Genomic DNA, 23917 nt, shown 5'->3' with positions numbered 1-23917 from the left:
ATTTGACACAAATTGCACAATTCTGCCCCAATATACAGTACAGACCTAAAGTTTGGACACACCTCATTCAAAGAGTTTTCTTTATTTTCATGACTATGAAAATTGTAGATTCACACTGAAGGCATCAAAACTATGAATTAACACATGTGGAATTATGTACATAACAAACAAGTGTGAAACAACTGAAAATATGTCATATTCTAGGTTCTTCAAAGTAGCCACCTTTTGCTTTGATTACTGCTTTGCACACTCTTGGCATTCTCTTGATGAGCTTCAAGAGGTAGTCCCCTGAAATGGTTTTTACTTCACAGGTGTGCCCTGTCAGGTTTAAAAAGTGGGATTTCTTGCCTTATAAATGGGGTTGGGACCATGAGTGGCGTTGAGGAGAAGTCAGGTGGATACACAGCTGATAGTCCTACTGAATAGACTGTTAGAATTTGTATTATGGCAAGAAAAAAGCAGCTAAGTAAAGAAAAACGAGTGGCCATCATTTCTTTAAGAAATGAAGGTCAGTCAGTCAGTCAGCCGAAAAATTGGGAAAACTTTGAAAGTAAGGGCTATTTGACCATGAAGGAGAGTGATGGGGTGCTGCGCCAGATGACCTGGCCTCCACAGTCACCGAACCTGAACCCAGTCGAGATGGTTTGGGGTGAGCTGGACCGCAGAGTGAAGGCAAAAGGGCCAACAAGTGCTAAGCATCTCTGGGAACTCCTTCAAGACTGTTGGAAGACCATTTCAGGGGACTACCTCTTGAAGCTCATCAAGAGAATACCAAGAGTGTGCAAAGCAGTAATCAAAGCAAAAGGTGGCTGCTTTGAAGAACCTAGAATATGACATATTTTCAGTTGTTTCACACTTGTTTGTTATGTATATAATTCCACATGTGTTAATTCATAGTTTTGATGCCTTCTTAGTCATGAAAATAAAGAAAACTCTTTGAATGAGAAGGTGTGTCCAAACTTTTGGTCTGTACTGTATATTCCCATGCAAACAGACCCTAAAAGTTTCTATACACCTTCAATAGATGTCAGTTGAATGATCTTACAGCCAACATCTATCTCGCCCTACTCCACCATACACATACATGGTTGGATTGACCGACTATGTATGTGATTTCAATGGGGAGAGATCAAAAAGCTGCTGCCACACACCTTTAGTCATGGCTTATCTCCTGGGAGAACAAAAGGGTCAGTTGTTAATAGCCTTTTCTCCCCTGACATATGATGTTAGGAGCTACTCACACATGTTAAATGACTGATTTCCCCAGGGCCGGTGCAAGGATTTTAGCCGCCCTAGGCAAGATAAAAATTGCCGCCCCCCCCCCCCCTTTTCTTATGAGGTGATCTGCCCATATCATGCTCCACCCCTTTCTCAGCATTTAAATTAAAATAACTTTTATGTTTCCCTTAGGGTTAATCCAGCTTCTTGTAGCTGCCTCCCTGACAGCCGCTAGAGGTGCTTCCGCGATTCTCACTGTGAAAATTACAGTGAGAAGACACGGAACATAGTTTTGAATGCGTGCACATGCGCATTCGCAGCAGAGAGGAGGATCGGGGAGAAGAGTTCCCAGTGAGGGGTTTTAACCCCTTTAGCCCAGTGGGAGGGGTACACGAGGGTGCCCCACTCCTAACAACTATATAGTGCCAGGAAAATGAGTTTGTTTTCCTGGCACTATAGTGCTCCTTTACCACCAGTACTGCACAGTGTCTTTTCTCTGCAGGAACAGGCTATAGACACCACTACCAGTACATTAAACTGTACTGGTTCTGGGACTATAGTGTCCTTTTAGGCTCCATTCACACGTCCGCAATTTCGTTCTGCATTTTGCGGAAACGGAATTGCGGACCCATCCATTCCTATGGGGCAGCATAATGTGCTGCCCGGACACGGAATTGCGGATCCGCACTTCCGTTCCGCAAAAAAAATAGAACATGTCCTATTCTTGTCCGCGGACAAGAACAGGTATATTCTATTAGTGCCGGCAATGCACATCGCCGCTTTCCGTGTTTTGCGGATCCGCGGCTCCGTGTATCCGCAAAACACGTTGCGGACACGTGAATGGAGCCTTAATGTGAGTTAAATTAGTTTCCAATGTATTATTAATAACTAAACAATTACATAATAAACATATTAGATTGTCTACTTACCACCAGGACAATAAGATGATCTGGTCTCTGGCTGCAGTCTGGCTCTGGAGACTCCCTTGTCACTCTCTTCTCCCCCCCTCCCTTGTCACTCTCTTCTCCCCCCCTCCGTCCCTTGTCACTCTCTTCCCCCCTCCCTTGTCACTCTCATTCCCCCCTCCCTTGTCACTCTCATTTACTCCCCCCCTCCCTTGTCACTCTCATTTACTCCCCCCCTCCCTTGTCACTCTCATTCCCCCCTCCTTTGTCACTCTCACCCCCCCTTGTCACTCTCATTCTTCCCCCCTCTCCCTTGTTACTCTCATCATCCCCCCCCCCACTACCTTGTCACTCTCATCATTTCCTCCCCCCCTCCCTTGTCACTCTCATTCCCCCCCTGACTCCCTTGTCACTTTCATTCTTCCCCCCACTCCCTTGTCACTCTCATCATTTCCTCCCCCCTCCCTTGTCACTCTCATTCCCCCCACTCCCTTGTCACTCTCATTCTTCCCCCCACTCCCTTGTCACTCTCATCATTTCCTCCCCCCCTCCCTTGTCACTCTCATTCCCCCTCCCACCCCCTTGTCACTCTCATTCCCCCCCACTCCCTTGTCACTCTCATTCCATTTCCCCCCCCCCCACCTCTAGTGTAGCGTGGCCGAGCTCTGTTCGGTCCGCGGTACAGGAGCATTTTTTTCCTGTACCCGGCCGGACTGAAAGGAAGTGCACACTAAGTGAGCACTTCCTGTCAGTCCGGCCGGGTACAGAAAACAAATGCTCCTGTACCGCAGACCGAACAGAGCTCGGCCACGCTGCATTAGAGGCGCTTCCCTCCTGTCAGTCCCTCTCTCTGGGCAGTGCAGGGTAAGGTTAAGGCTGAGCCGATAAGGCTGAGCTAGCTGGGCACCTACGAGGGTAACGCCGCCCCTGGGCACTTGCGAGCCCTCATTTGCATATGCTACTAAGTTGTTTTTTGCCGGTTTTAAGTCCAGGATTGCTCATAAAGGTAACGTTTTTATTAACTGTAAGGCTGCTAGAAAGCTATGGGAAGGGTTAAAAAGGTGAAACTTTGATGACAGACTCCCTTTAATTGGTATTTTTTGTAAGTAAAAAAAAATATATTTGTACATTGTTAGCCAGTAAGTAGATGATGAAAAAAAGATTGATCTTGAACAAGAGGCCCAAGTAGCCTTGAAAGCTTGCAATTTTGTCATCATCTTTTCGGTTAGCCATTAAAAGGTATCAAGCACTGAGGAATCTCAATCTTTTTTCATCTTTAATTTTCCATTTTATGTGATAGACCAACACAAAGGAGCATTTATTTGTGAAGTGAAAATAACATTATGCAAAGGCCTTAGAGGTTTGTCAGTGAACATTAATGATCAAACAGCACCATGAAAACCAAGGAACACACCAGACAGATCAGGTATAAAGTTGTGGAGAAGTGTAAAGCAGGGTTATGTTATAAAAAATATTCCAAGCTCTGAACATGTCACGTAGTACTATTTAATCCATCATCTGAAAATGGAAGGAGTATGGCACAATTGAAAACCGTCTAAGACATTTGGTATCATTACTTTTCCTTGGGGATCATCTTGTCCTGCATTCGTCGGGGAGCTAAGTATTATCACCGGTTATCTGACTTTCTATGTTTTTTCATACCTACTGTTTTATTGTTTATCATTGTCTATTACCCCCTGATGAACCTCTAGTTAAAGAGAGATTTTCTGGGGGTACTGACAATTTCATTCGGTTCAGGGAATTGTGTAAATTGTACTTTAAGCTGCGTCCATACTCTTCTGGGAATGAGTGTCAACGTGTGGGCATGATCATTTCTTTGCTTAAGGAGGATGCACAGTCTTGGGCTTTTTCTCTGCCGACCGGATCACCGTCCCTCCAGTCGATAGATGAATGTTTTAGAGCCTTTGGTTTTATTTATGATGACCCGGATCGGATCTCTCAGGCTCCGCAGAGCTCTATTGCTCTGAATTTAGGCTACGGATATGGAGTGGAATGTTCCTGCTCTCCGTAGCCAGTTCTGTCAGGGTCTAGCTGAGAGGCTGCAGGACGCGTTGGCCTTTCATGAAAAACCTGAGTCTTTGGAAGCAGCCATGTCCTTTGCTGCACGTCTGGATAGACGCCTGAGGGGGAGATCTAAGGGTCCTCATCCTCAGGACGTACTGTCAAATAAGGTGGCGGCTTCCTTTGACACTTATAGTAAAGAGACACCTGTGGTTACGCCTTGTGAGGAGCCTATGCAGTTGGGGGGAGCTACTCCTGGGACTGCTGGTAAAAGCTCTGGTCATATGAAGGGAGTCTGTTTTTGTTGTGGAAAGAAGGGACATTTCGTGAATATTTGTCCGTACATTCAGCGTCCAGGTGTAACCAAAAAAAACCTGCTTAATCCCCAAATTACTATTGGTGGTATCGGTGGGGAGCAAGAAAACTTACTTTTGTCATTTACTGGTAGTACCAGATTTCTCCTGTCTGCCGAGGTGGCGCTAGGATCCAAAACTGTGGAAATCAAGCTATTTATCGACAGTGGGGCTGGGGTTAACCTGATTGATGGACAGTTTGTTCGTATTCATGGGTTGAGTACTAGTGCACTAGAGCGAAGCATTTCTGTCTTTGTAATTGATTCTACACCTCTTACCCAAAAATGTCTGTCGCAGGTGGTAAATGACATCCATGTAAGAGTGGATGATTTCCATCAGGAATCTGTCTCATGTAATATGTTGGAGGGTCTGCCTGCTCCAATGGTTTTGGGCTTACCATGGTTAAGCAGACATAATCCTACCATTGACTGGCAAGAGAGACAGATTCTCGATTGCAGTGATTTTTGCATGGACAACTGTCACCACAAAAAACTGTACCCTTATTCATTTCCAAATTTTCTGATGTGTTTTCCGAGAGTGGTAACCAGCAGTTACCCCAGTATCGGGAGTATGATTGTTCCATCAATGTTATTCCTGGAGCTAAACTGCCCAAATCTCGGTTGTATAATCTTTCGGAGCCCAAATGAAAGACTATGCGAGAGTATATCACCAAGAGCTTGGCGAAGGGTCATATCAGACCATCCAAATCCAAGCAATTGCTGCTGGATTGTTCTTTGTAAAAAGATGGTACCCTTAGACCATGTCTGGACTTCCGTGAGCTCAACCGTATTTCCATCCGTGATCCTTACCCCCTTCCTTTGATTCCGGATTTGTTTAGTCAGATTGTCGGTGCCAAGGTGTTCTCTAATTTGGATGTGAGGGGGGCATATAATCATATAATCTATTAAGGATCAGGGAGGGGGATGAGTGGAAGACCGCATTTAATACCCCTGAGGGTCATTTTGAAAGCCTGGTCATGACCTTTGGGTTAAACAACACTCCAGCGGTTTTTCAACACTTTATCAATGACATCTTCCATCATCTGGTGGGGAGATTTGTTGATGTATATCTGGATGACATACTAATTTATTCTCCAGACATGGAGACTCCTAAGGATCATGCGAGACAGGTGTTACAGATCCTAAGAGATAATTGTATGCGAAGATGGAAAAATGTGATTTTGCTGTTCAGGAAGTGCAATTCCTGGGTTAGCTGCTCTCACCCTCAGGATTTTGTATGGATCCCGATAAAGTGTATGAGGTGTTGGACTGGGATCGACCCGAAAATCTGAAAGCGCTTATGTGGTTTTTGGGATTCACCAACTAAATTCATATTGAACTATTAAACTGTGGTTAAACCTTTTACAGACATGACTAAGAAGGGGGTTGATTTCTCTGTTTGGTCGGAGGCGGCATTACAAGCCTTTTCTGCTGTGAAGGAATGTTTTGCTTTAGCCCCTATTCTGGTGCAACCAGATGCGTCTCAGCCATTCATTGTAGAGGTTGACACATCCGAGGTTGGGGTGGGAGCAGTTTTGTCGCAAGGTCCTTCACCTAGTAAATTGCACCCATGTGCTTTTTTCTCTAAAAAACCTTTCGACTGCTGAAAGAAATTATTATGTGGGTAATAGGGAATTGCTGGCCAATAAGTTGGGTTTTGAAGAATGGCGCCATTGGTTGGAAGGAGCAAATCATCCTATGGCGGTAATTACTGATCACAAAAATCTGGCTTACCTTTAGTCAGCTAAACGACTGAATCCAAGGCAGGCCAGATGGTCGCTGTTTTTTACCAGATTTAACTTCATTGTCACCTACTGCCCTTGGGGTTAAGAACGTCAAGGCGGATGCTTTGTCACACAGCTTTTCTAGGGGGGGGGGTGATTCTAAAGATCCTAGTCCTATTTTGTCTGAAGGGGTAGTCATATTTGCCCTATGTATATCATGAACTTGAGGCTAAGGTGTTGAAGGCCCAAGAGGATGCTCCAGACTCTTGTCCTCCAGGGAAATAGTTTGTTCCTTCAGACTTATATCATAAAATATTTAAGGAACATCACTGTACTGTCTTGGCTGGACACCCTGGGAGTAGATCCACTGTTGATCTCATCTCGCGCAGATTTTGGTGGTCGGGGCTGCGTAAGTGTGTTGAGAATTATGTGTCAGCCTGTTGTACCTGTGCTCGTGCTAAGTTGACACATACTCGGCCTTCTGGATTTCTTCTTCCGCTACCCATTCCGTCCAGACCTTGAATGCATTTGTTCATGGACGCTATCACTGATTTACCAAATTCTTCGGTAAAAAACGTGATTCTGGTGGTAGTTGATCAGTTTACCAAAATGGCGCATTTTATAGCATTGCCTGCTCTACCTAATGCCAAGACTCTTGCACAGGTGTTTGTCTATAACATCGTGAAACTACATGGCATTCCTTCTGATGTGGTGTCTGATCGGGGGACTCAGTTTGTTTCCAGATTCTGAAAAGCGTTCTGTACTCGACTGGGAGTAGAATTGTCCTTTTTTTCGGCTTTTTTACCTCAGTCGAACAGACAGATGGAGCACACCAATCAGAATCTGGAAACTTACTTGAGATGTTTTGTTTCGGAGAACCAGGAGGAGTGGTCTTCATTCTTGCCGTTTGCTGAGTTTGCCATTAATAACCATAGACAAAAGTCCACTGATAAGTCGCCGTTTTTTGGGGCATATGGATTCCATCCACAGTTTGGAACATTTTATGGTTCTGAAACTTCCGGTATTCCTGAGGAGGAATGTTTTTCATCTTCTTTGTCTTCGATTTGGTGGAAAATTCTAAATTACCCTAAAAAAGATGGGCAACAGTAAGCGTGTGGCTGACAGTAGACATATGAATGGTCCGGACCTGAGAGTGGGTGATTCTGTGTGGCTGTCCACAAGAAATATTAAGCTTAAGGTACCTTCTTGGAAGTTGGGCCCAAGATTTATTGGTCCATATAAGATCACTGCCATTGTTAACCCTGTAGCCTTCCGTCTTGAACTTCCACAGGCTTTGAAAATTCATAATGTATTTCATAAGTCGTTGAAGAAATGTGTCGAACCTGTTGAGCCGTCCTCCTTGCCTCCTGCTCCTGTCATGGTGGACGGTAATTTAGAATTTCAAATCAGCAGGATTGTAGACTCCCGAGTTCTCCGTAGATCCCTCCAGTATCTCGTCCACTGGAAGGGTTAGGGACCAGAGGAGAGGATGTGGGTTCCAGCGGCCGATGTTAATGCAAAATGTCTGGTGAAGGCCTTTCACAGAGCCCATCCTGATAAGGTCGGTCCTGGGTGCCCGGAGGTCACCCATAGAAGGGGGGTACTGTCACGTTCCCTCATGAGACTAATGTCAGGAAATCAGGGAGATTGGCTGAGCGTGGAGGAATCTAATAGCCTCCTTGATTTCTCTTGATTCAGTGTTGATAGGGTTAATGACCACTTCCCTTTTTGTCAGCTGTTGCTCAGTGGTTATCACTTCTACCCTTTATAGTCTCACCAAACCCTTGTCACGGATGATGTTACAGATAGCTGGAACTTATGAATAAACGTCCGACTGGCTTGTGTCACGGAACCATGAACCAGACGTACAACAAGAGATAAGTGAAAATAAGAAGGCTTTATTGAAAATAAAGCTGTAAGGCAAAAGTCCAAACGAATGGTGAAACCGAAGCAGAGTCTTGAGAGGCCAGAGATCAGGAACCAGAAGGGTAGTCAGACGAAGCCAGGATCAGGAACCAGCAGGGTAGTCAGACGAAGCCAGGATCAGGAACCAGCAGGGTAGTCAGACGAAGCCAGGATCAGGAACCAGAAGCAGCAGCAGTCTTGGAAGCATGTGAACACAGGAGGACCAAGCAAGGAACTGAAGCCACAGACCTCCTATATATATGAGCTAGGCATCCAGCTCCTCCCAGTGGAAAGGAGGAGCCGCAGGGTGGAAGGCTACAAGAAACCCAGAAACCAAGATGGCCGCCAGCACATGTCAAACGAAGGAGAACAGCAAGAAGGTAAGACCATGACAGTACCTCCCCCTCAAGGGCCCCTCCTCCGCGGAGCAAAAAACGGTTTCTGAGGGAAGCGTGTGTGGAAGGCTCGGAGCAAGGCAGGAGCATGGACATCTGCGGAGGGAACCCAGAAACGCTCCTCTGGACCATAACCACGCCAATGGACCAAAAACTGCACCCGACCGCGGACCAGGCGTGAGTCCAGGATATTGCTCACATCATACTCCTCATGATTGCCCACTCGGACCGGACGAGGCCGAGGAACCGAGGAAGTGAAACGATTACACACCAGTGGCTTCAACAGGGAGACATGAAACACGTTAGAGATCCGCATGCCAGGAGGAAGCGCAAGGGCATAGGCTACCGGGTTTACCCTGCGAAGCACTCGGAAGGGACCAACAAAGCGAGGCGCCAGCTTGGGAGTGGGCACTCGAAGGTTGAGGTTGCGAGTGGACAACCATACACGGTCTCCGACCTGGTAGGAAGGAGCAGGCGCTCGTCTGCGATCAGCCTGGAGTCTCTGGCGATGCGCAGAGGCCTCAAGGGACTTCTGGATCTGTACCCAAGAAGCACGTAGGACGGAAAGGTGATCCTCCACAGCCGGAATATTCTGGGGAGAGAATACCTCCGGTAACACGGCAGGTTGGAACCCATAATTGGCCATGAAGGGAGACGTCCCAGAGGAAGAGTTCACCGCCGTGTTCCTGGCAAACTCAGCCCAAGGCAGAAGGTCAACCCAATTGTCTTGGTGATCGGAGACATAGCAACGAAGGAATTGCTCCAAGGCCTGATTGGATCGTTCTGCGGCCCCATTGGACTGAGGGTGGTAGGCCGAGGAGAAGGAGAGATGAATCCCCAACTGGGAGCAAAAGGCGCGCCAGAACCTGGACACAAACTGACTCCCCCGATCCGACACAATCTCCTTGGGCAAACCGTGCAACCGGAAGACCTCCCTGGCAAAAATCGTGGCCAACTCTTGTGCAGAGGGTAACTTCTTGAGAGGAACACAGTGGCACATTTTGGAAAACCGATCCACAATCATGAGAATGACCGTATGGCCTCGGGATGCAGGGAGGTCCACAGTGAAATCCATCCCCAGGTGTGACCATGGGCGCTCCCCGGTGGCTATGGGTTGCAGAAGGTCCAACGGAAGGTGCCGAGGGGACTTACTCTCGGCACAAACGGAGCATGCCGCTACATATGCGGCGATGTCGGAACGTAGGGAAGTCCACCAGAACAGACGTGAAACAGCCCAGGACAGCTGATTCTTTCCAGGATGCCCCGCGGTCTTGGAGTTATGGTAGGTTCGCAACAACCGAGTGCGCAACTCCTCAGGCACAAAACATCTGCCGTTGGGTCTCCCAGAGGGAGCACCAGATTGAGCCGCCAAAATCTGCTCACCTAGGGGAGAGGTCAGGCTGGTGCGAATGGCGGCCAGGATCTGATTCGGAGGTATGACCGAAGTCGGAATCGACTTCTCCCTGGACAGCTCGGAGTACTGCCGTGATAGGGCATCCGCCCTGATGTTCTTGGAACCGGGTAGGTAGGAGACCACGTAATTAAAACGTGACAAGAACAGAGCCCATCTGGCCTGACGTGGTGTCAATCTCTTGGCTTTAGAAAGGTAGGTCAGATTCTTATGGTCCGTCAGGATGAGAACCGGAACCACCGAACCCTCGAGCAAGTGCCTCCATTCTTTAAGGGCCTGCACGATGGCCAATAACTCCCTGTCACCAATCTGATAGTTGCACTCCGCGGAAGACAGTTTCCGGGAGTAAAACCCACAAGGAAGCAGAGGACCCTCTGGTGTTCTACGCTGAGACAGAAGGGCGCCTACTCCCGTCTCAGACGCGTCCACCTCGAGGACAAAGGGCAACCCAGGGTTGGGATGCGACAGAATCGGAGCCGACACAAAAGCGGACTTTAGGGCCTCAAAAGCTCGGATGGCCTCGAGCGGCCAGACCTGGGAATTACTGCCCTTCCTGGTCAGATCCGTGAGAGGCTTGGCCAGCATGGAAAAGTCCCTGATGAACTTCCGATAATAATTGGCGAAGCCCAAAAAGCGCTGCAGGGAACGAAGACCACTGGGCTGGGGCCACTGTAAGACAGCCGAAACCTTCTCAGGATCCATGAAGAACCCCTCAGCGGAAATGATGTAACCTAAGAAGGTTACCTGGGATCGGTGAAATTCGCATTTCTCAAGCTTACCGAACAGCTTGTTTTCTCGTAACCGTTGCAACACTCGTCTGACATCCAGAATGTGGGCCTCCATGGATTCAGAATATACCAAGATGTCATCCAAATAGACCACCACACACTGCTGCAACAGGTCACGGAAAACATCGTTGATGAATTCCTGAAAGACTGTGGGCGCATTGCACAACCCAAAGGGCATAACCAAGGATTCATAATGACCGGTCCTGGTGTTAAACGCGGTCTTCCACTCATCGCCCGCCTTGATCCTTACCAGGTTATATGCCGCCCTCAGGTCGAGTTTGGTAAAGACCGTGGCCCCTTTAAGGCGATCGAACAGCTCGGAAATCAAGGGTATCGGGTAAGCGTTCTTGATCGTGATGCGATTGAGACCCCTGTAATCGATGCAAGGCCTCAACTCACCGCCCTTCTTTTTCACAAAGAAAAATCTAGCCCCTGCCGGGGACGAGGATTTGCGAATGTGTCCGCGTTAAAGCGCCTCCCTCACGTACTCCTCCATGGCCTCATTCTCCGCTACCAACAGTGGATAGACTTTGCCACGAGGAGGAACGGCACCAGGTTGTAACTCTATGGCACAATCGTATGGGCGGTGCGGAGGTAGGGCAACCGCGCGCACCTTATCGAATACATCCCGGTACTCCTCGTATTCAGGAGGCAACAGAGAGTCCGAGGAAGTACACAGCAACTTGACAGACCCATGGATGCAACTAGCCCCACACTGCGGTGACCACGAGAGGATCTCGGCCGATCTCCAATCGAAAGTCGGATTATGCTTCTGGAGCCAGGGGTACCCCAAGACCACCGAGTAGTGTGGAGACGAAATAACCTGGAGGCAGACCGACTCTCTGTGAACGGCACCAATGGCTATCCCCACTGGAAGGGTCTCATGAGTCACGTGTGACGACAGAAGGGGTCTGCCGTCTATCGCCTCAAGAGCCAGTGGGGAACCTCGAGCCTGCAGAGGAATGGAATTGGCGGCAGCGAACACACTATCAATGAACAAACCACCAGCACCAGAGTCCACCAACGCCTGGGTCGTCACCGAGCCCCCGACCCAGGAGAGGACAACAGTAATCAGTGGTTTGTCAACACGGGAAACCGGGGACGAGGAGACTCCACCCAAGATCTGCCCCCGACAGGATCTCAGGTACGAGCGTTTCCCGGACGGTTCGGACATGCCAACCGAAAATGCCCACCGAGACCACAGTACATGCATCGACCCTCTCCCCCTCGGACAGGCGAGCAAACCCCAGCTGCATGGGTTCACCCCCAGACAAGTCATCCCCAGGAGGCGTGGGAGGAGAGGGAGGCACGGGTGGGACAGCAAACGTAGGCGCCAATCTGTTAGAAGACCTCCGCAGGCTCTCCTTAAAGGAAGGTCTCTCCCTGAGTCTGGTGTCAATCAAAATCAGGAAAGAAATAAGAGACTCGAGCTCCACTGGTAGGTCCTTAGCTGCAACCTCATCCTTCAAGGCATCCGAGAGACCATGAGAGAAAGCAGCGACCAGAGCCTCATTATTCCAGCCCACCTCTGCTGCCACGGTACGAAACTCAATGGCGTATTCAGCTACGGATCGTGAACCCTGTCTGATGGACATAAGGAGCTTCGCAGCAGAGGCAGCACGAGCCGGCACATCGAATACCTTCCGAAGAGAAGCAACAAAACCGGAAAACTCGGCAACCACCGGATTGTTGTTCTCCCATAAAGGGCTGGCCCAGGCCAAGGCCTTGTCCGAGAGCAGCGAGATCAAGAAGCCCACCTTTGATCTCTCAGTAGGAAAGGCATGTGGCAGCAACTCGAAATAAATGCCCACCTGGTTAAGGAAACCTCGGCACTGAGTTGGCTCTCCCCCAAAGCGCAGTGGAAGAGGGGCAGAACCGGTCATACCCCGAAACACCGCAGGCGCAACAACAGGTGTCGGTGTAGACTCTGGCGCAACAACCGGAGCGGCAGTAGGAGCGACAACCGACCCATCGGCAACGGGAGCGAAATGAGCCGTGCGTTCAAGCAGGGTTTGCAACGCCACAGCGAACCGACCCAACAGGTGATCCTGCTGATCAAGTCTGGCAACCAGCATGGGTAGCGAGGATGGCCCTGTACCGTCATAACTCATGGCTTGGTCCTAATGTCACGGAACCATGAACCAGACGTACAACAAGAGATAAGTGAAAATAAGAAGGCTTTATTGAAAATAAAGCTGTAAGGCAAAAGTCCAAACGAATGGTGAAACCGAAGCAGAGTCTTGAGAGGCCAGAGATCAGGAACCAGAAGGGTAGTCAGACGAAGCCAGGATCAGGAACCAGCAGGGTAGTCAGACGAAGCCAGGATCAGGAACCAGCAGGGTAGTCAGACGAAGCCAGGATCAGGAACCAGAAGCAGCAGCAGTCTTAGAAGCATGTGAACACAGGAGGACCAAGCAAGGAACTGAAGCCACAGACCTCCTATATATATGAGCTAGGCATCCAGCTCCTCCCAGTGGGAAGGAGGAGCCGCAGGGTGGAAGGCTACAAGAAACCCAGAAACCAAGATGGCCGCCAGCACATGTCAAACGAAGGAGAACAGCAAGAAGGTAAGACCATGACAGCTTGATCCCAAACTAAGGAGCATATAGGTAAGCCCTATAAAACCCTAAGAGCTCTCCCTGACTGCTATGCCCATGCAAGGGTCTCAATGGTAGACAATTGCATGCCCACGTACCTAAGACTGTGTGACACCTGAAAACCCTATAATAGTGAGGGGACACGACCACCGGCTCCCTGCACTTAATTCGGACGGAGTCAGGGTCACCTAGAATCAAGCCACAATGGAAACACAATAAAGCAAAAAGACTTATCTGAACAAACAGCAGCAGTACCCTCCAGCAGTGAACACTTCATCCAGGAAGTAGTATAAACCGCAAAGTGAAGCAGTATGGGAGGGAATATAAAGGGAGACGATTAGTCTAAATAGGTGACACCTAGGAGAAGGAAAGGAGATGACAAAGTGAAACCAAAACAAAGAACGTCATGCAAGAGGTAGAGAAGAACGTCTGCCAGACCTTCTCACAGAACTGGCGGTGACAACCCTTCTGACTATGTGGTTGATAGCTTCATTTGGGTTTGGCTGAGCTGGTGTGAGATCCTCTCTGGTTTTCCTGTTCTTCCATCTTTACAGAAGTTAAGTGTTGCGTTTATTTGTATTTGTTATATTCCCTGTTGTTGTATCTGGGCCTGAGACAGAGACTTCCATTTTTCTATCTGGGGAGGAATGGGTTGTCTCTGGTCCTATACTTATTCCAGGGGCTTATAGGGAAATCAGGGCCTAGGTATCCTGCTTATGAATATTCCTACCTTCAAGGTCTATTCATATTGAAAGGTAGTCAGGGCCCGAATTAGGGTTGTCTAGGGTTGTGTGGAGTCCCCCCCCCCCCCCCCCCCCCACACACACACACGCTAATTGTGACATTACCACGATTTTAAACAAAACAATTCAGATATAGTTGAAGTTGAGACTTTCAGCTTTAATTTAGTGGGTTGAACAAAATTATTGGGCTCAAAAGTAATTGGACAAATAAAATAATTGTAAATACAATGTTAATTTCTTAAACTTGGTTGAAAATCCTTTGTTTGCAATGACTGCCTGAAGTCTTGAACTCATGGACATCACCAGACGCTGTGTTTTCTCCTTTTTAATGCTCGGCCAGGCCTTTACTGCAGAGGTTTTCAGTTGCTGTTTGTTTGTGGGCCTTTCTATCTGAAATTTAGTCTCCAACAAGTGAAATTCTCTATTGGGTTCAAATCAGGTGACTGACTTGGCCATTCAAGAATATTCCACTTCTTTGCATAAATAAACTCCTGGGTTGCTTTGGCTTTATGTTTTGGGTCATTGTCCATCTGTATTATGAAACACCGATCAATCATTTTGGCTGCATTTGTCTGGATTTAAGCACACAGTATGTCTCTGAAAACCCCAGAATTCATCTGGCTGTTTTTGTCCTGTGTCACATCATCAATAAACAATAGGGACCCAGCGCCACTGGCAGCCATGCATGGCCAAGCCATCACACTGTCTCCACCGTGTTTTACAGATGATGTGGTATGCCTTGGATCATGAGCTGTACCATGCCTTCGCCAAACTTTTTTCTTTCTATCATTCTGGTAGAGGTTGATCCTGGTTTCATCTGTCCAAAGAATTTTCTTCCAGTGTGCTGTTTTTTTAAGATGCTTTTTTAGCAGCAAAGTCCAATCTAGCCTTCTTATTCTTGAGGTTTAGGAGTGGCTTGCACCATGCAGTGAACCATCTGTATTTACTTGGTGCAGTCTTCTCTTTATGGTTGATTAGGATATTGATACGCCTATATCCTGGAGAGTGTTGTTCACTTGGTTGGCTGTTGTGAAGGGGTTTCTCTTCACCATGGTAATTATTCTGCGATCATCCACCACTGTTGTCTTCCATGGGTGTCCAGGTCTTTTTGCATTGTTGAGGTCACCAGTAGAGTTGAGCGGACACCTGGATGTTCGGGTTTGACGAGTTCGGCCGAACTTGAAAAAAAAGTTCGGGTTCGGGACCCGAACTTGACCCGAACTTGAACTCAAACTTGATGTCAATGGGGACCCGAACTTTTGGGCACTAAAATGGCTCTAAAATAATCCTGGAAAGGGCTAGAGGGCTTCAAAAGGCATCAAAATGTGCTTAAGAGCATGGCAACTGTTCTGCAAACAAATGTGAATAAGGAAATGACTTAAAATAACATAAAATACAGAAAAATTAAAAATAACAATCTGGATCTAGGAGTAGGAGGTTGAGGAGGTGGTGGATGGGTGGATGTGGCGATGTAGGTTGACGTGGCGGTGTAGGTGGAAGCGGCAGTGAAGGAGGAATAGGTAGCCAACACTGATTTGTGTTATTTATTTATTTTAAATTGGGGTATCCCCCAAAATATTGGGACATATAACAAAATAAAACAAAGAATAAGTGCACTTGAGTACAAGAATGGATGGTTGAGGCTGGTATAAATGTCTATTCTGCACAAGGTACGGACAAGTCCTGTGGGATCCATGCCTGGTTCATTTTAATAAACGTAAGTTGTCCACATTGGCTGCGGCCTGTGATAATGCTCTCTGCCGTGCTAAACACACGTTCACACTATACACTGGCTGCAGGGCAGGTCAGCACCTCCAAGGCTGACAAAGCTTTTCCACATTTTGGCCATGCTAACCCAGCCTTCTCCTTGTGCTTCCACTGTGCCCCTGCTGTCAGGTGGGAATGCTATCATCAGCGTGCGCTTGTAGTTGCGCATCTATCCGATCAGTAACAGATGTTTTCACTAAATTTAGTTTCCTGTCAGCAATGCAGAGCAGGGGTTCATTCACGGCCAAAGGGGGATCTTGTCACCCAGCAATAGAACAGAGGATTTTGAGAGATTTAGGCCCCTGTCACCCAGGCACAGAAGGGGTTCATTCACGGCAAAAGGGGGATCTTGTCACCCAGCAATAGAACAGAGGATTTTGAGAGATTTAGGCCCCTGTCACCCAGGCGCAGCAAGGGTTCATTTATGGCAAAAGGGGGATCTTGTCACCCAGCAATAGAACAGAGGATTTTGAGAGATTTAGGCCCATGTCACCCAGGCACAGCAGGGGTTCATTCACGGCAAAGGTGGTTCATGTCACCCAGCAATAGAACAGAGGATTTTGAGAGATTTAGGCCCCTGTCACCCAGGCACAGCAGGGGTTCATTCACGGCAAAAGGGGGATCTTGTCACCCAGCAATAGAACAGAGGATTTTGAGAGATTTAGGCCCCTGTCACCCAGGCTCAGCAGGGGTTTGTATACGCCAAAAATGGTAAAATGTCACCCGACAATTGAAAATAAGATTTTTTTCAATTTAGGGCACTAAAATTTGCACTTTTCTGCATTTAAATGGCTATACAATAGTCCTTGAAAAGGCTAGAGGGATGTAAAAGGCAGTAAAATGTGCTTAAGAGCATGGCAACTGCTCTGCAAACAAATGTGGAATAGGGAAATAACTTAAAATAAAATAAAATAACTAAAAATTACAAATTATTAACCTGCAACTCAGAGAAGGAGGTGGATATGTAGGTGGAGGCAGCAATGGAGGAGGAGCTAGCCAACAATGTTTATTTTTTATTTTTTATTGGGGCAGGTAGCCCCCAAAATTTTGTGACAAATAAAAACAAAGAATCATTGCACTTGACTTGAATACAAGAATGTATGTTTGATGGTGGAATAAATGTCTATTCTGCACAAGGTACAGACAAGTCTTGTGGGATCCAAGCCTGGTTCATTTTAATGAACGTGATCTTGTCCACGTTGGCTGTGGACAAGCGGCTGCGCTTGTCTGTAATGACGCCCCCTGCCGTGCTAAACACACGTTCAGATAATACACTGGCTGCAGGGCAAGCCAGCACCTCCAAGGCGTAAAGGGCAAGCTCAGGCCATGTGCCCAATTTGGAGACCCAGAAATTGAAGGGGGCAGACCCAACATTCAGTATGTGTAGGCGTGTGCACACATACTGCTCCACCATGTTGGTGAAATGCTGCCTCCTGCTAAGACGTTCCATTACAGCTGGTGGTCCTGTATGTATAGGGGGGATCTCACATGCCCTGAATCAGTGTAGGCCTGAAGTAAATATATCTTTGCACAAAAAGGCTGTATTTCAAATGGCTGAATTTCAAATGCATAATTCAAACCCCTGTATGTATAGTGGGGATCACAAACGCGTGCTGACAAAGCTTTTCCACAAGTTGGCCATGCTAACGCTGCCTTCTGAGGTGCTGGCGGTGCCCCAGCTGCGTTGGCGACCTCTTCCTCGTCCTCTACCTTCGCCTTGTGCTTCCACTGTTCCCCCGCTGTCAGGTGGGAATGCCACCAGCAGCGCGTCTACCGGCGTGCGCTTGTACTCGCGCATCTTATGATCATGCTCCAGTGACGGAATTAAGGACGGTACATTGTCCTTGTAACGGGGATCCAGCAGCGTGGCCACCCAGTAATCAACACAAGTTAGAATGCGGGCAACTCTGCGGTCGTTGCGGAGACACTGCAGCATGTAATCTCTCATGTGTGCAAGGCTGCCCAGAGGCAACGAAAAGCTGTCCTCTGTGGGAGGTGTATCGTCTGTGTCCTCTGTATCCCCCCATCCACGCACCAGTGATGGCCATGAGCTGGTCTGGGTGCCACCCTGCTGTGAACATGGTTCCTCCTCCTCCTCCATCTCTTCATCCTCCACCTCCTCATCCTCCAGAACTGTGCCCTGGCTGGACAATTGTGTACCTTGGGTATGTGGGTGCAGGAACCCACCCTTGGAGTCACTTGGGAATGATTGGCCGGAAATCCTATGAAATGATCCCTCTTCCTCCTCCTCCTCCTCCTGTGCCACATCCTTTTCCATTATCGCCATGAGCGTTTTTTCAAAGAGGCGATATCGGCACTGGCCATGTTGGTGGAGTACTCGAAACAGTGCAACAAGGAACACAGGTCTCGCATGGAGGCTCCTGCGCGGTGTGGGGTTTGTCCCCCAAACAGATAAGTTTTAAAACTGCCTGCTGTCGTTTACCCCTGGCTGTGCTGAAGTTGGTGGTGAAGGTGTTATGCTGACCGGATGAGGAGCTGGTAGAGGATGAGGAAGCAGAGTAGGGGGAGGAAGCAACAGGAGACAAACTGAAGCGCCCTGCAATCCTCGGTGGTGGAAGGACATGTGCCAAACTGCTATCCGCCTCAGGCCCAGCCGCCACTGCATTTACCCAGTGTGCTGTTATGGAGATATAATGGCCCTGACCGTGCTTACTGGTCCACGTATCCGTAGTCAGGTGCACCTTGCCACAGATGGCGTTGCGCAGTGCACACCTGATTTTGTCCCCTACTTGGTTGTAAAGGGAAGGGATGGCTCATCTTAAAATGTAGTGGCGGTTGGGCACGACGTACTGTGGGACAGCCACCGCCATAAGGCCTTTAAAACTATTCATCTCCACCAGACCTCCACCTGACAGCATTTCAAAGGCAAGTAATTTAGAAATACTGGCATTCAGGGCTAGGGATCGCGGGTGGGTAGGGGGGTACTTCCTCTTCCTCTCCAGCGTTTGGGATATGAAGAGCTGAACGCTTCCGTAGGACATTGTGGAGATGCTTGGTGACCCAGGTGTTGGTGTTGCTGGCAGATCCTCTGTTTGTGGGGTGCCAGGTTGCACTGTCACTCCAGAGGTGGATGAAGAGGCCGTGACTGCAGCAGAAGAAGAAGCAGGAGGAGCCAGAGACCTTTCTTGGTTTTTGAGGTGTCTACTCCACTGCAGCTCGTGCTTTGCACTTAAATGCCTGGTCATGCAGATTGTGCTCAGGTTGAGAACGTTTATGCCTCACTTCAGGCTTTGCACAAAATAGCTGTATTTGAAATGGCTGTATTTCAAATGCCTGATTAAAACCCCTGTATGTAGGCGGGTATCTCACACGGTCTGAACCTGTGTAGGCCTGAAGTAAATATATCTTTGCACAAAAAGGCTGTATTTCAAATGGCTGTATCTCAAATGCCTGATTCAAACCCCTGTATGTAGGGGGTATCTCACACGGTCTGAACCAGTGTAGGCCTGAAGTAAATATATCTGTGCACAAAAAGGCGGTATTTAAAATTGCTGTATTTCAAATGCCTAATTCAAACCCCTGTATGTATAGGGGATATCTCACACGCCCTGAATCAGTGTAGGCCTGAAGTTAATATATCTTTGCACAAAAAGGCTGTATTTCAAATGGCTGAATTTCAAATGCAGAATTCAAACGCCTGTATGTATAGTGGGGATCACAAATGCCCTGAATCAGTGTAGGCCTGAAGTTAATATATCTTTGCACCAAAAGGCTGTATTTTAAATGGCTGTATTTCAAATGCCTGATTTAAACCCCTGTATGTAGGGGGGTATCTCACACGGTCTGAACCTTTGCAGACCTGAAGTAAATATATCTTTGCACAAAAAGGTTGTATTTCAAATGACTGTATTTCAAATGGCTATTCAAACCCCTGTATGTAGAGGTAGTATCTCAGAGGGCCTGAACCTGTGTAGGCCTGAAGTAAATATATCTTTGCACAAAATGGCGGTATTTAAAATGGCTGTATTTCAAATGGCTAATTCAAACCCCTGTATGTAGAGGTAGTATCTCAGAGGGCCTGAACCTGTGTAGGCCTAAAGTTAATATATCTTTGCACAAAAAGGCTGTATTTCAAATGGCTGTATTTCAATTGCCTAAATTAAACCCCTGTATGTAGGGGGGTATCTCACACGGTCTGAACCTGTGTAAGCCTGAAGTAAATTTATCTTTGCACAAAAAGGCTGTATTTCAAATGGCTGTATTTCAAATGCCTAATTCAAACCCCTGTATGTAGAGGTAGTATCTCAGAGGGCCTAAACCTGTGTAGGCCTGAAGTAAATATATCTTTGCACAAAAAGGCTGTATTTCAAATGGCTGTATTTCAAATGCCTAATTCAATCCCCTGTATGTAGAGGTAGTATCTCAGAGGGCCTAAACCTGTGTAGGCCTGAAGTAAATATATCTTTGCACAAAAAGGCTGTATTTCAAATGGCTATATTTAAAATGCCTAATTCAAACCCCTGTATGTAGAGGTAGTATCTCAGAGGGCCTGAACCTGTGTTGGCCTGAAGTAAATATATCTTTGCACAAAATGGCGGTATTTAAAATGGCTGTATTTCAAACCCCTGTATGTAGAGGTAGTATCTCAGAGGGCCTGAACCTGTGTAGGCCTGTAGTAAATATATCTTTGCACAAAATGGCTGTATTTCAAATGCCTAATTCAAGCCCCTGTATGTAGGGGGGTATCTCATACGGTCTGAACCATTGTAGGCCTGAAGTAAATATATCTTTGCACAAAAAGGCTGAATGTCAAATGGCTGTATTTCAAATGCCTAATTCAAACCCCTGTATGTAGAGGTGGTATCTCAGAGGGCCTGAACCTCTGTAGGCCTGAAGTAAATATATCTTTGAACAAAATGGCTGTATTTCAAATGTCTGTATTTCAAATGCCTGATTCAAACCCCTGTATGTAGGGTGTATCTCACACAGTCTGAACCAGTGTAGGCCTGAAGTAAACATATCTTTGCACAAAAATGCTGTATTTTAAATGGCTGTATTTCAAATGCCTGATTCAAACCCCTGTATGTAGGGGGGTATCTCACACGGTCTGAACCACTGTAGGCCTGAATTCAATATTTCTTTGCCTAATACAGATGTTGTAGATTTGGAAAATACAGTTTGTTGAAAAAAAAAAAAGTGTTTTTCAAACCCCAGAAATTGATGGGTGTATTTCTACCTTAAATTGCACACTGACTAATCCAGATATTGTAGTTTGTCCCAAAAAAATGGTGATTTGCAATGTCCCAAAAGCTCAGATGCAGTGCTGGTGCACTGAGCATGCATAAAATGGCCGCCGCCACCCACCTAACTAACAGAATTCTAAGTTAGTATTTTTGGTCAATGAGCTCAGGGCAGGGTAAAACGATAGTGCCCTGCACCCACACAACTATTTTTGTCTTTAAATCGCTGAGTTAGATTCTCTCCTATGCTCTCCCTGAAATCACAAGTCCAGCAGCATCCTCTCCCTACACTTGTAACAGTGACGTGCGGCGCTACGTTACTCCAGCTTAAATAGAGGCTGGGTCACATGCTGCTCTGGCCAATCACAGCCATGCCATTAGTAGGCATGGCTGTGATGGCCTCTTGGGGCAAGTAGTATGATGCTTGTTGATTGGCTGCTGTGCAGCCTTTCAAAAAGCGCCAAGAAAAGCGCCGAACACCGAACCCGAACTTTTACGAAAATGTTTGGGTCTGTGGTCCAAAAATCCTACAGTTCGGGTTCGCTCAACCCTAGTCACCAGTGCTTTCTTTCTTTCTCAGGATGTACCAAACTGTAGATTTATCTACCCTAAGACCTCTTTCACATGGGCATCCCGTATTTGCTCCGAATGTGCCGCGTGTACACTGCGGGAAACCCGCGAGTGCGCACACAATTTTTGTCAGTTTTGACTACGATTGCGCTGTGTTGTTCAGTTTTTATCGCGCGGGTGCAATGCGTTTTGCACGTGCGTGATAAAAAACTGAATGTGGTACCCAGACCCGACCCTGGACTTCTTCACTTAATACAGAATGCTTACTAAAATGTGGCTTGAGGGGTTAAAAAAATAAATAAAATTAACTCACCTCATCCACTTATTCGCGCATCCGGAATCGTCTTCTTTCTTCTTCTTTCAGGACCTGCAAATGGACCTTTGATGACGTAATTGCGCTCACCACGTGGTGAGCGCAGTGACGTGACCGCAGATGAAGGATGGCTTGTTTCACTTGCATGGAGAGCTCCTTTGACCTCATGTTTACTTATCAGTAAAATCTTCAAAATGCAAGCACCACCCCTCAAATCAACTCCAGGCCTTTTATGTGCTTAATTGAGAATTAAATAATGAAGGAATTGCCCACACCTGCCCATGAAACATCCTTTGAGTCAATTGTACAATTACTTTTGGTCCCTTTAAAAACAGGGTGCCACCATGTAAAGGAGCTGAAACTCCTAAACCCTTCATCCAATTTTAATGTGGATACCTTCAAATGAAAGATTTATGTTCATGTCCATTATATAACTATAACTTAAAAATGTTTTAATAAATAGGTAATAAAAACAAAATTTGTGTCAGTGTCCAAATATATATATGGACCTAACTGGAAATGCATGTCATACTTTCCAGATTTTTATTCATTAAAAATTGTGAAAACCATGTATCATTTTCTTTTCTCTTCACACATACTTGCTACTTTGCATTGGTCTATCACATAAAATCCCAATAAAATATATTTAAGCTTGTGGGTGAAAATGTGGAAAAGTTCAAGGGGTATAAATACTTTTTCAAGGCACTGTAAATGCCTCAACTGAGCATTGTTTATAAAATGTGTAAAACTCCCTAGTTTCATAATAAGCTGACCAGCTAAAAAAAAGTTGCATTTGTTAATGAAGCTAAAAATAATTGTATAGTGTCATAAACCTAACTAGAAGACAGCCCTTTACATCAGTGATCTTGATTACAGAATGTAACCAACTGCAGAGCAAACAATTTTATGCACATTGAACATCTTGTTTTCATGATGTTGTAGACAGGTACAGACAATCTGGGACTGTCTTCTTGGATATTCTCCAACTTTACAAGTAACTTTATTAAACTTATATGACTATTTGTATAGTTATGCCCACATTTGCACTCTTCATCGTAGCTTTGCCCAGATGTGTCCCATTCACAATAGTTATGCGCACATCTGCCTCCTTCATAGTCGCTATGCCCAGATGTGCCCTGTTTATAGTAGCTACACCCAGATGTGCCCCCTTCAAAATAGATATGCCCACATGCACCCCTTCATAGTAGTTATGCCCACATGTGCACCCTTCATAGTAGCTTTGCCCAGATATCCCCACTTCATAATATTTATACCCACATGTGCCCCCTTCACAAGTAAAAAAAACAAAAAATGTAAATACCTAGTTCCAGCGATGATCCCAGCAGGCAGTCCCCAGCAGGCACGATACCATTACACATTGTGCTTGCAGGGCTGTGTAGGAGGAGAGGACCACAGGCTGATTCCACCGGTCCTCCTACACGGACCAGCAGCGCAATGTGTGACAGATATCATGCTGCTGCTGGGGAGCACTGGCAGCTGAACTGAAAGATGAAGCGGAGAGTGGAGGGCTCCCTGCTTCACCATTACAATCAGTTGAGAGTGGGACATATCTCAGCCATTCCGGGACCACTGGGATGGTTGGAAGGTATGTGAATGGTGGGATTGCGTAAAGGTTGCAAAAGTTGAAAAGATTGCTTGAAAATCACAAAATCTATGATGTTTATGCAATACGCTCTTCAGACATAAATAATAGCTGGGAGAAGTCTTCAAAGCAGTCTGGATAAAGAAGAAACGGGAAAGTGAATAACTCCAATCAGAGAGTGAGTCATTAGATACAACTGTACTGTATTCACTTACATAACCTGCAAAGCCCTTGAGTCAAATTGGTATTTAACATTACATGGTTACTGCAACACAAGCAGTCTGTACCTCTACAGTATGGCAGCCACAAAGCTCACCTGATCCCTCGCTCCAGAGCCCCAATTGTCCAGGCATCTCTTGGTTTCCTACCAGCGGAAATTTACACTGCTCCATCCACTCCACTC

At 46.7% G+C, this 23917-nt stretch overlaps 1 protein-coding gene across 1 annotated transcript in view; it reads left to right on the top strand.

Annotated features, from left to right (window-relative positions):
• DUOXA1 (dual oxidase maturation factor 1) overlaps positions 1-23917 on the top strand; it is a 190947-nt gene that overhangs the window by 1087 nt on the left and 165943 nt on the right. The window lies entirely within an intron of this gene.

This window comes from Bufo bufo, chromosome 1 (assembly GCF_905171765.1).
Source record: "Bufo bufo chromosome 1, aBufBuf1.1, whole genome shotgun sequence".
Lineage (NCBI taxonomy): Eukaryota > Metazoa > Chordata > Amphibia > Anura > Bufonidae > Bufo > Bufo bufo.
This window is presented reverse-complemented; position numbering and strand designations above follow the sequence as displayed.